The following is a 9,410-nucleotide window of genomic DNA, read 5'->3' as shown; positions in this document are numbered from 1 at the left end:
CAAGCTCCACTGGGGCAGCTAAGCAAGGAGAGAGAAAAAGCAACGAGGTAAAAGAGCCTGAATTTGTTGTCTTCCTCTCTCTCCCCCTCCTCTCCCTCGTTCGCAGATCTCTCTCCCCGACCCATTCCGCCCCACCCCCACTCCTGCCACCTAAATTGCATTTCTACTCTTCCTCTCCTCTTCATTTCTTCAAGCCCTGGTCCTCTCCCTGCTCCACCTCCTCACCAGTCCCGCTCTTCTCGCCCCTTCCCCTCCCAAGCAGCTGGTGGAAAAGACGTCGCAGCTGCGGCGGTTCTTGCTGCTGCATCCGCTGCTGCTGGTTGCTGTCATCACCCGCCCACGCCTGGTCTGGTTGAAGTCGCGCAAAGGCCTGGAGATGAGGGCGGGGGAGAGGGTGATGTGGCTAAGAGAGGGGAGGGAATAGTGGGCAAGACACAGCTTCCAGGCGGCAGGCGCAGCATCACTGCGCATCTGGCAGGAGGGGTCTCTGGGTCAGTGGCTGGGCAGCAGCCGCAGTGACTCGGTTTCTACCTGGCAGTTCGGTGGAGCCGCTTACTACCGAGCCATCGTGGCCTGGGTAGCATCAACTGGTGAGGGCGAATGCGAACCTCGCAACACTTCTAAGCAAGCAGAGCCCAGGAAACCAGAGAGATACGAAAGAAAGAGAAGCCCGGGAAGAGAAAAGGGCTCCGGCAGGAGCCCAGCTTCTCCGGGTTCCCTAAGGGGCTGGTGGAGACTCATTACGTGGTACCAAGTAAGTGTTTGTTTGTTTGTTTCTTGCTGTGTGCCCAGTCCCAGGATGGTGATAGCCACGATCTGCTGCCACCCCATACATCCACCCCCCACTAGCCCCACCCCATACACACACCTAGGTCCCCAGCAGATTAAGATTCTGTGTATGAATTAAGAGAGCTACTTTCAAGAGCTGCAGTGGCCTGGGGGTGTTTGCTCTGCATTTTATGCGTGCAGTTTTCTCATCCGATCAGGTAAGCTTCTGAAATCCAGACTTTCTGTTAGTGTAAAATTTCTAGAAACCCTATATAGCCATGGTTTTTAGGTTATATGACACAAAGAATAGAAGGTATAAATATTTATGCAGAATGACGTATACTTCTAAGGAATCTTGTTTCTTATTCTAAGTAACAATGATTTCAAGATTGGTGCTTTTCATGTAAGAATTGACAGTATAAAATTAGAGGCACAGATGTGGTGGGAAATGGTGTGTCTAGTTTAAACAACTGGGCATTTTGGATCAACAGGTTGGTTTTTTGTTGTTTGTTTGTGTTTTACTGTTTAGCTCTGTAAAATGCACACCTGCTAGAGGTTTTCTTTTTAAGAGGTGATGATGTATGCATTGCGACTCTGGTTTTATGCTGCCTCCAATACTTAGGTTGAAGCAGGACAAATGATGAATGAATAACAGGTGAAATGACACATTGATGGGCTCCCTTTATTAATGTAAATGATAGAGGCAAATTTGGATATTGGTCAGAAAAATCTCTTGAAATGGGAAGGAATTTGAGTGGTGCTTTTTGTGGATATTTTTTCTTCCTATCATTCAGGAGAGTCTTTTATGGCAAAAACAAAAGCAAGCTAGGCCCTTTAATAATATGGTCCTGAGCACCATACCTGTTATGACGAGCCCTAATTAAAGTTACGTAAAGCAGATAAGGCCCGTAAGGAATAATTAGCTAGCAATTACCTAGCTAATCAATGATGAACTGAAAATCTAATGAAGAAGATTGGGATTTAGAGTATAACTTGATTTCTATTTTAGTGAAAATGAAGCAAATTTTTTAACCTTTGACTAAGGATTTTTGTTCTTATTTGTAAATGACATATCAAAAATATATTCTGGTGAGGACTAAATGACAGAAATTACATGAAGGTTCGTGTGGAGGTAATATCATATGTATCTGTTGCTTGCATAAGGAATTGTTATGTTTTTTTATCCATTTCACTATTCCAGTTCTCTTTTTGTCTAGTTAAATATATAAATAAAATGAGCTTTGACATGTCTCACTAGAATGCACTAGAAGAAGTGAAATTCAAATGCACATCATGATCTCTTGCCACCTGTACAGTTTAAAGTGTTATTCTAACCTGTGAGCCTCCATCTTCACAAAATTGTGTGCTTTGGCTAACAATTCATATTTGAACATGTTTGAATACTGTCAAAATATGTTTTACCCTCTTTCTCTTTTTAATTTTAAATTTTATTTCAGGTATGTGGTCTTCCTTGGGATGAAACCATCAAGTATATTGGATATTGCTGAATTTATTTGGTTCATTATTAATATAGAGGAATCAAAGTTTAGGCATAAATGCTCTACTCTTGATTTCTAGGATTCATTAAACCCCTGCACTCAGGGGAGAGGTACTGTGAACCCTTTCTTTCCCATCGATGTGTTTAAAAACAATAGAAGAAAAACCTAAAATTGGATGTAGGATCAGGAAAAGCAGAACAACAGATTCCATGCGACATAGGCAGGCCCCAGGATCTGCTGCTGCATTATCAGTCTCTGTGAGAGAGTGGGCAGTAAAGCCAATCACGTAGGAACTGGGCATTGTGTCTCACAGCCTCCTGCGGGAGAAGCTCTGCTAGGGTATTTGATATATACTACCATAAATTTTGACCGGAGAGGATAAATGCAGTTCTAAAGCACACTGGAAATAAAAACAACAGTATTTTGCTCAATCCCTTACTTAGTGAAAGAGTATCCTACTGTACCCCAGCCCTAGATCTCATTATGACAGGATCTGTATCACAACTGGGACTCTAAGACTGACCCATAATCCTATCCCTACCACTGTAGACTGTCTCTTGAAAGCTTATGGTGAGGGTGTTAGCATAAAAAGGATGTTCTTGATTTCTGGGAGTCTGGCTCCTTTATTTCCACTAGTCAATATCAAGATTGGTCAATTGTGAGAGGACATCTGTAAACCTTGCCCACCTTGACTAGCTATCAGCAATGAACAGTCACCTACCATCCTATGACACTAACTTGTATAGACAGATCTCATTTTTCCCTGAGTTGGTTCCCTTCTCTTCTATTCATGTGGGCTACCCAAGGCCAGGTAAGCAAGTTCTTGCCTCTACAATGCTGAAAGAGGGAACCTTTAGGGCTAAAGAGAAAATTTTCATCCGATCGCTTCTAGGGTTGTTTTTCAGCTGATCCATATCTCTTGGCCCAGCTGAGATCATGATTTCCATGTATTTATTCAATTGTTGCTATCTATAAACCAGGCTTATTCTGGTTATACTCCACATTGATGGGGAAACCCCAATTTGTCTGGAAACAGATATTCCTGTTGTATCCACAGTATTTCTGTCTGAATTGACTTGGCCTGCTGCTGGCTGAGGATAACCAGCCTCTGTGGTGGCAGCCAGGTGCCAAACTGACTGTACCAGGATCAAACAAGAGCATGATGAAAATGCTGAAGCTAGGGCTCTGCCCAGGGAATTTCTGCTTTTCAAAATCTAAAATTAGGACAGACACTTGGTTTTTAGCTGGAACATCAAATGATGCTGATTTGGGGGCCATAGTCCCTGGTTAAATATATGGTGTTGAATGGACTAATCTTCTCTTCTGCTTTAAATGCCAGAGTGAGGCTCTCAATCCACCAGCCCTTTGCTGTCTGAGTTCTCTCAGAGGCTGCATGGTCTAAGCACCTGATTACAGACTACTACTTTGGCTCTGGTCCATATCTAGTCTTGCTCTAATATGTTTCAAGTTTCCTCTCAAATTTGAGAAGTGGTTAAATATCCATATGTTTAGTTCCACATTCAAAAAGCTAGAGTAGTTTGGAGGATGGAAGTAGATCCTGGGAAAGCAGACCAGCTCTTTGAGAGCGAACAAGAGCAAAGGTAAATAGCCAGCTTTAGGAGGCCTTCAGGGTTCCAGTGAATATGCCTATTCTGGATTTGTGTGTGTGTGTTCCACAGATCCAGTGGCGCCTAAAACCATAGGACAAAAGGTCTCAGGGTTGAGTATAGAAGTTACATGCATAACAAGCTCTCCTTTGTATTACTCTAGCAGGGGCAACAATACATTCTTCCCTATTGAGCTCTTAAATGGCCTCTGGCAAGATTTCTCTTGTCGAGGGTCTGACTGACTAGGGTCACAGAACAGTCAGTTCCGGAAAGAGTCTAGGCTTTCCCCAATATGCTTGTTTTGTTGGGCTGGATAGGCACAGCTTGGAAATTATCGTCATATTCATAGAAACAAGGGACCCTGCTATTGAACCATAGTTTGCCATAGGGAAGCTCAAGTGGCATCTTAAAACCGAGGCAGCTTTTCTTCATGTTCCTGGAACCCTCTTCCTGCCCCATTGCCTTGCTGGTCATAATGGCTCACCCTGGTGAGACTCTGTCTCCCACAGAGACTTACAGTCCTTCATCCCCTCAAGGCATTTAAACAACTACTGAGCTTTCCTTGGGCTCATTCTTGTAAGAGAATTTGAGACTAGGTGCTAAGATTTTGTCACATGACACTTTTGTCCAATGGGTTATACCACTCTGAATGTGTATGATCTGGACTCCTCCTTTCTGGAATAAAGACATTTGCAAAGACCTCAGCTCCTGATTATTTTAAATCATCAGTAGAATCCAAGTTTACCAATTTTCGAAGAGAGTTCAGTTCTCAAAAGAAGACTTTTTATTTAGAGAGAGATGGGACCTGTCTCTTTGACTTTTGCTGGTACTCGCTTATTTACAAGGCTGTTTTCCTAGTTTCGAATCCAGAAGAATATTTGAATTAAAATTCTTTAGAAATATAACAAAGACAAAATGACAATGCATACTTATGTTTTTAAGAAAATTACTTATTTATAATTTTCTTCTGCAAAATGGCATATTCTAGGAATGTGTTGACTAAAACTGTGAGTAAGGAAGTTGAGTCCAGAATTAAGTGGATATATTGAAGCCAAAATAGACTGACTTGGGAGCAAAAACAGCTGCAGGCAGAACATGGTTCAAGGACAAAGGGGAAAAAGTCAATTAAGGCAGGGGAGATAAACTGTATGCCAGGAAGAATTAAAGAGTAAGAGTCAGAGAATCAAAGTTAAACAGGAAGTAATTAGCTCAAGTGGAAAAATAATTTAAAAACAGGAAACCAAATAGGTTGAAATCAAGGGGAATAGACAGCTGAAAAATTCCAGGTGGACGGATGCCATTCTGGTCAATCTGTCCTTTATTCGCAAGCCTTCAGTGTGTAAGCTTTCCTTTTCTGGATTTTAGCAATACATACATGGTAAATTATATTTAAGTCATTTAGAAATAATAACTAGAAAGCAAAAGAATCCCCTGACACCTTTTCAGTTCCTCTCCATGGATATAGCAGTTTAGTTCCTTCCAGGGTGGAAACATTATGCGGTGCTAGCATATCTAACACTATGTATATAATCCTTACAAAACATTTTATTCAAAGGTAAGCAATTCAACATCACAATTCTTAACATTACTTTTTTTTCACAAAATAATTTATTTTGGGAATCTTTCCATATGAACACAGGCAGATCTCATTCTTTATGATTACTAAACAGTGTTTCATGATAATAACCTCCTGGAATTTATAGTGTTATCTCCTTACGGTAGACACTTTGATTGTTTTCAGTCTTTGAAATTAGAAGTATGTTGTGATTAACATCTTTGCAAACATGACTTCTCAGACTTCAGCTAGAGTGTTCATAGAGTAGTTTGGTTTGGGGGTCAAACAGTACATGCAACTTTGTTTTAGAAACTATTGCCAAGCGGTCCTTCAAACAAAATGCACCTATACTCTCACCTGAACGTCTGAGGGTGCCAGCTGCTTCCATATCTCAGCCTGTCAAAAGTCGCATCTACTAAGAAGAGTCTCAGTTATGTCTCTGGAGATTTACTGTTAAAATTATTGATTGTTTTCATCTTATCCATAGCTTTCAGAATCTCATGAGTTTTAATCATCTTTCCTCACAGTCCTCTGCTTCCTAAAAGATAATGATAATATTTTCACATCCTCTATAAGAAAAAAAGCAATGCATCTAATATCATTTGGGTTCTAAACCCTAGAGAATAAAAGATGATAAAGAGATCTAAGGGAAAAGGCTCTGCATCAAAGAATTTAGCTGTGAGTCATCACAGAATGTGAGAAGGATGAAATATAAGCCATAATATATCTATGAAGTACAGTCAGATGGCCTCAGTGAACAAAAATGTCAATATAAATTGGTCTCTTTGCTAAAGCAGATATGGTTTTCAACAATATAGATTCCACTTAATAATCACATTAACTCTGCCTCTTTCACTCATGAAATGTAGTACCTTCTAGTCCCAAGTTAATTTGTTTATCAGCCTTGTTATTACTATCATTACTTTTGTTTTAAATGAGAATTATCTGAATGTGATTGTTACAATAGACAATGCATTGTCCGTGGCTGATAAAAAGAATAATTTCTTCAAAATAGTTTGGAAGCTAAGTGAGAAGTCATTTTACCCTTTATTTTCTGTTCCTTGTCAGAATGAAATTGGCATTTGAGATATTATCCTTACTCTGTGAATCCACTGCCTTATTGTTTTTTACTTCATTTTTCCTAATTTTCTAATTATTTTGCTCTATGGCATACACCATTTTAAGGTACCTAATTCTTTTGGTATATAAGGAGAATTAATAAATATATGCAATCTGATATAGAGTAGAATGTTTTATAGTTCTCTTTGATCAAACCAATCTAGCATCTGTTTCTCAACCCTAGGATCAAATCTAGCTTCCCAGAAAATGTAGAGGTTGATTATTTGGATGCTGTGGTTTCATTCCTTAAGGTGGGAAAAATGAAAGTGAGGAGGCTGTGACTGCCCTGGATAGTCACTTCCTGAATGTGCACAATCTGTCTCCACAGCCTGACTGCATTACTGGTAGACTGTTCTCTGGGAATCAAACTGAGGGACAGAGGAAGGAATAGGGAGTAGGAGAGGAGAGAGGAAAAATATTGACCTCTGTCATCTCCTTTCTTTGCGGTCCTTCATTATCTCCAAGCAGATACAGCTGCAGTTTTTGATACAGAATACTGTTCATACAGCCTCCTCTCTGAGAACTAAGCTACACAGAGGCCAAGCATTGGCTCACTGATTGGTAGCCGTGTCATTCATCATCCAACTTGGGATACTTTTGAAAAAGAAAGAGAATGCCATTCATAATTAGTTCTCAACAACAAGCATTAACCCAACTGTCCCTAGAACCCGTGACTTCTAATCATGCTACATGAATAGGAGATTGGGTATGTTGTAAACAAGAGGAAAGAGTAGAAGGAAAAAGAAATTTATTAACTTGGAGCAAACTAGGAGGCAACAGGTTAAGGTCAATGACCTAATTATGTTTCTTTGATTTCAAACTTTAAAGCCATTTTTCACCAAGACCTCTGTAGCAGAATGGCAACATCTGGTAAGGCCTTTGCTAAACAAGCTCCAAGAGAATGAAGAAATTCTAGAGCTGAGGGAGAGAAGGTACCCAAAAAGGTGAAAGGATAAGTAATGTTCTAGAGCAGATATTTTTTTCAGCAATTATGGTATATGCTTTATCTCTCATACTTAGGATATCGGACAAGAAAAAATAACCAAAGAAAGTGTAACGATGTCTCTACTTGCTTTATAAAGGTGGTTGAGTGAAGCTTAGCTATCATCCAAAGGAATCTTTCTGTCTGGCAGGCTGAATTAGATTCATCTTAAGGCTCCAGCCTGTATTCTAAAACTATCTATCTGGTTTGGGGCACTTGCTCCTAGGGTTTCAATATTAGCACCAGGAGATTTCTAATATGGTCAAGAGCTGGTATAATTCAAATCAAATGCCCTGAGAGAATTTTCTTTCTTTATAACTCAGTATCAGGGTGTTGATCACTGGCCACCATCCTTTCACCTTCTCAGTCCTCTCAGAGGCCCCAGGATTTATGACATGAACTGCAGATTTCACACCGTCACATCTTGTCAGCCACCCAGAGTCTGATACATTGCTGAAGGTTTTATAACCATCTCAAGCTAACCCAGAGCTAGACTAAGTGCTAGAGGTTTATGTTTGGCCTTATATGACAATTGGTTCAGAACTCTCTCAGCTGGTCACGGATTTAGGACAAGGTTTGTGGATCTATGAGCTTAGTTACACTGCTCAGAATCTGGGCAATAATGAAGCTTCGAGGAAATCTAACAGTCTCACTTTAGATTAAGAGGATGCTCAGGGAGATCAACTGTTTGTGAATGGTCGCCAAGAGCTCCAAGGAGAATTCCAGTCCTGGATTTTATTAAACAGAAATTAGATCAGGTATTGCAGTCACGGGAGCCAGTTACATGAAAGAGGGTTGAAGGCAAGTTATAGAATCTGGTTGCATGACAAAGCCCACTATGCATTCCGCCGTAAAGTGGCAAAGGGTATTTTTCTTTCACTTATTGAGCCCTATCGTGGCCACTGGCCAGGAATTTTTGATAAAGGATCTGACAAACTGGGTTCACCAGAAATATAACTCTAGAAAGATTCTGGCTCCTCTACAACTTTCTCATTTTGTTGGAGTAACAAGGGGGTAATTCAGAAATCCTAGAGGCCAATTTTACAAACAGGAGAAGTTTGAAGAACATCTGGAGAAATCGAAGACCTTGTTTGGTTTAGAATATTGAGTGAGATCACTTTCCCAGATTCACTGGTAGGGAACAAAAATATTTGTTGTCTTAGAAGATCCAAGTAGGAATATTTAAGGCAGAATCAGCTTTACTTTCGGGTTCCTGGCTACTTCGCTTTGTGTTGTCTTTATCGCTGTCATAGTGGCATTTGTTAGTGAGTCAGGAGACTCTCATTGGAATCCTCTCTCCAGCGATCTGCATTCCTTCCTGGTGTTTCAACTGCCACTAAGTTTTCCTTCTGTTCATTGTTCTTAACAAATTTGCAGCCAGATGCAGATAGGGAGACTTTGTTATTGGCACTGATTATGGACTTCTAATTTTATTGTGTATACTGACTGTCATTCTGAAGCTTAGTGTCCTAGACTGCTCCCTCCCTCAACAATACATTAATTATTATCAGATTATTAGAAAATTTGACAAATACTCTATAGAATCCAGGTCCACCAGTATTGGAAATGATTTTAATTTCAGTATCTATTGCTCTTAAAACTTAGTAATTTTCAGAGACGACCAAGATTATTTTTTGACAAGTCTGTCTCTCATTGTCATTAAATTCAGTGACATATTTTATGAATATTTTCAGCACTGCTGCCTGGCATAGTGCTTGGCACTTAATAAGTATATGTTTCACAAATGATTGCCAAATAAATGAATGTCAAAAGCAAACACCATGGTTAAACACATTGTCTTACATATCAAATTGCAAGGACAATCTTTTAAGGAAAATTGGAGCTCACTTTTTAAAATATATCTGAAATTAAAATGTTAA

General features: G+C 39.9%; 1 protein-coding gene across 1 annotated transcript in view; it reads left to right on the top strand.

Moving 5' to 3' along the window:
- Positions 1 to 286: 286 nt before the first annotated feature.
- SCN7A (sodium voltage-gated channel alpha subunit 7) overlaps positions 287 to 9,410 on the top strand; it is a 72,461-nt gene continuing 63,337 nt past the window's right edge. The window contains exon 1 of the mRNA XM_006921157.3: positions 287 to 754. The gene's annotated coding sequence lies outside the window, so the exon portion shown is untranslated. The remainder of the gene's footprint in view (positions 755 to 9,410) is intronic.

This window comes from Pteropus alecto, unplaced genomic scaffold (assembly GCF_000325575.1).
Source record: "Pteropus alecto unplaced genomic scaffold, ASM32557v1 scaffold3, whole genome shotgun sequence".
NCBI classification, from domain to species: Eukaryota; Metazoa; Chordata; class Mammalia; order Chiroptera; family Pteropodidae; genus Pteropus; species Pteropus alecto.
The sequence above is the reverse complement of the archived record's forward strand: the minus strand, read 5'-3'. Positions and strand labels throughout refer to the sequence as shown.